This window comes from Hordeum vulgare, chromosome 7H (assembly GCF_904849725.1).
Source record: "Hordeum vulgare subsp. vulgare chromosome 7H, MorexV3_pseudomolecules_assembly, whole genome shotgun sequence".
Lineage (NCBI taxonomy): Eukaryota > Viridiplantae > Streptophyta > Magnoliopsida > Poales > Poaceae > Hordeum > Hordeum vulgare.
Genome location: NC_058524.1, coordinates 585500360 through 585504523, shown reverse-complemented (window position 1 = coordinate 585504523; position 4164 = coordinate 585500360).

The window sequence follows — 4164 nt, the reverse complement described above, 5'->3', positions numbered from 1 at the left end:
AGTGAGTGTACATGCTCTGCCAATTCAACTCAAATAACAGCCACCTTGACTCTCTATCCAGCTTCTCAGAAGAAAGTCAGGCTGCAGGTGGGACTTATAGCGGGAGCCTGACAACGTCTCACTTAATCCCAACATATTTTGGTGGGTTATATAGCCAACAACACAGTAAAAATTACGTGGGTTAAGTGGGATCAAGTGGGTTCCCACTTTCCAAAGTATACAACATGTAGATATGTGACGTATATGTCCAGATATACGAAATATATTCTAGGTCACAAAGTATGTGCAAATATGAACAACGGGCGTAGACAACATGCATATATGAAGCTTGGCTGTATACTACATGCATATATATATATATGAATTGTACTCCCTCTATATCACAATACTTGTTGTTGGACAGAACTAGTCTAGTTCTTCCCAACAACAAGTATTTAGGAACAGAGGGGTAGTTGCAAGTGAAATCATCCGAAACAAATATAGCTCTGGTTCAGGCTACATGTAACCAGACTGTAACGCCATTTTTGCTTCATAAGTGAACATCACTTCATCAATACACACCACAAATGATAGAAAATTTGTGAACACATCAGAAGGCTGCATGCTCTAAACATGGTCGACATGAGCCACTTTTTCTATTCCAGTTTCGAGTATCTCCAAGATGTTGAATCCTCTGGCATGCATTTTGAAGAGCCCTGCAAGTACACATAGTTCAATGTCAAATGAGATCAAATACCTCCTTACTTTTTACAAGATACAATATCACACAAGAGATATTTTGAAGCTTATCATGAAAAGCAAAATGGACAAGAAAAACTATTATCCTGTGAACAATCAAACAGAGTGCTATTTTCTTATCAAGAAAAGCTAATACTATATGATATTATGAAAAAGAAGATGGACAAGAAAAGGCAATTTCCACTCTCTTGCTAAGTTCACTCCTATTATAAAATTATATCAACCAAGATGGACAAGATCTATTTATTCAATGGATGAACATGTAGTTGCAAGCTGCTATTTCTTCAAATACCTCCGTTGGGTCCTCTCTTTTCAAAAAATAGAAATATATCATGATATAATAATGTACTGAAGGTGCAACGCATGACTAGCATAATTGCCTATGTGGTTCCAGCATCATCTTGGTCACTACCATGGTCTCCGACTGTTGGTTCTGCCTTTTGGTAATTTGCAATACTGGATGCATTCAAAATGAAACATTCAACATGGACGGTATTAAATAAAGTATTGAAAAATAATGAAAACATATTACCGGCTGATCGAAGCCAATCCTCGAGGCACATAGGCGTCTCAATAGTACTCAGGGTCAAACTACTTCTCTGATCAGTGAAGATCCTTCGAGTATTGCCGAATGCAGCCTCCACGGGCACTATAGACGTGGATACTGCCAATATGTCCCGTGCTATATCCACAAGCATCAGATACTTTGGGGTGAATCTCCCACCACTTTAAGATATCCAACTTTTGTCGGCGAGGAAACAAGTCTTCTTCAAGATATCATTGTAGCTCATTCGTGTTGTGGTATCTTTTCAATGTCAAATGCGTATGCCAATCATCAAGAGTACCCTCCCCATCCTCCTCTACAAGCTCATCACCTTCATCAGAAGTGTTTTCAACTTGAGATGCATATTCAGCAAATAGGATCTTCATCGCATTCTTTACCATGGTAAGATACTTATTGATGCCATCACCAAAAGCTGCAGTCAATAGGAACTCAATGTATTCATATTTGTACCTCGGATCAAATATCACCGACAAACAACTTGTTAGGAATGAATCCTCAAAATATTTGATTTATTTCTTCTCCATCTCTTTCACCATGGCAACAATGGTAGGATTTTTTACTTAAGACATCCTTGTCCATTACCAGCTTCACGTTCTAGACCTCATAGAAGTAAAGGTGAGAGGTGGGATATGTCCTACCTGAAATTTTCTTTGTGGTTGTGTAGAAAGCCCCCAAAAGATGGCAAATAGCTTCGTCCATCTCCCATTCACTAGCTGAAGGAGCGAATTCATAATCATTGTCAGCATTTTTCAAGGTTTCAAATGCTGCTCTGAATGACACTGCTGGTTCAAACATTAGGTACGTTGAATTCCATCATGTAGGCACATCTAGCGAAGGATGGTTATTACAAGCAAGTCCCACCCACGCAATCATCTCATCAAATCTCTCCATTCTACCTTGCGAAGTCTTGACATATTGTACTGATACTCTTATTCTCTCAACAACCGACGCCATTGCATCTAGCCCATCTTTAGTCACATGATTCACTACATGGGCAACACATCTAACATGCAATAATTTTCCACTATGATGGACAAGATACCTATGTACCAAATTCTCACGTCCCGGTACCTCCCATTCCCAGGCTAACGAGCCGACACGCGCAACCTCAACCAATTCTTCATTTTTCTTGTGAAAGCAGCAAGGCATATATAGGATGGACTTGACAGAAGGTCGAGAAGGGTGATAGGGGTACTTCCGCCTCAATTTGTTTTGAGAAAACACAAAATGATGGGCTACAATAAAAGAAGGGGGGTAGCGTCCTACGAGAGCAGGAGTAAATAGAGAAGCACCAACACTTCATAAATACCCATCTCTTATCATTCGTCTTGAACTACCAAATGTTTACGACTTGTGAGTATGTATGTTCTCCTGCAGTTAGGTCTTGAAATCCTTTGCATGCTCCTCAATCTGATATTGTACAGCTTAAAGACATTACACACATAAATAATAATCAGTGTCCTCCTACATCATAGAGGGATTATAACATTTTTAAAGTGCGAGGTGATTTTTTATAATTGGCAATTTCATTAAGACATCAGGCTAAGACAGAATAGGTAAACTCAGGGTGCGTTCGGAGTCCCTCCGCTCCGCGACTTCTTGCCGGAGCGGAGTGGCAGTCAGTTAAAATTTGCAGAGCTGGTAAAAGGACGCTTCGCCCGCTCCACTCCGTGGAGGGCCGCCGAACAGGCGCTCAGTCTTGGCAAGACCATGATGACAAAGCATCAAGAATGCACACATTCAGCATACCGACCAACACATAATCTAAAAATAAATAAAACAAAAGCCAAGGATGGAAATGCCCATAGTCCTCGTTGTCGTCTTCAAATAAGGCACCACCTAGTGCCTCTTGGTTCCATGGAGGCACTGAAAAGTTGTTGGTGAGGCTCAAACTGCCACTGTCTATAGAAACGTGCATGCTTTTGAATACACCTTAAAACATAAAAGAGCATGCAAGAAAAAGATTCGCAGGGCAATGTTACGAACCGACACACAACTTGAATCCACACATGTATAGACATAAGAAAGATTCCACTTCCACATGTTGGTGAATCATGCTGATGAGTACTTACTACTCCCTCCGTTCCTAAATATAAGTCTTTGTAGAGATTTCACTAGTGGACAACATACGGATGTATATAGACATACTTTAGAGTATAAATTCAATCATTTTGCTCCGTATGTAGACCCTTGGTGAAATCGCTTAAAAGACTTATATTTAGGAACGGAGGGAGTATATGCGCATGCTACCATTGCAGACGTCATAATTTTTCCAAACGAAAAATAAATAAATCTTTCGGAGTTGTGCCAAAACAAGTGACGGACTTTCTCCGTAAAAATTCAGAGGATAGCACCCAAAGGATTAAGGATGTCTCATCCAGTTTATTGGTATAAGAGTACTAAAATTCTGTGCAGTTGAGAGTTGCTTTATTATGTGAGACTGAAGTAACATTTTGTACAAAAAATGACTGACATCTCAAGTCAAATCAAAGAACAACAACATGCCTATTACACTGACTCATTCTCCACAAAAATGAATTTCACTAACACACTTGTGTACAATTTAAAGCACCTGAGAAAAGACTACAAGTTGCCTCCTTGGACCAACATTAACTAGGGGTTAGTTGATGTACATGCTACAGAGCGGCTACTGAGAGGATGACACTGCTTTATAAACCAGACAAGGCATCTCTACCATGTCATCCAGATAACACCAGTCAAGAACAAGAGCAGATGCCATAAATGCCACCAGCAAGATGTGTTACAACTTGCAAGTATAACGATACTGCGAACACGATATACCTCTTGATCTTACAAGTACGACCATACTACTCAATCTTACAAGTACGACGATACTACTC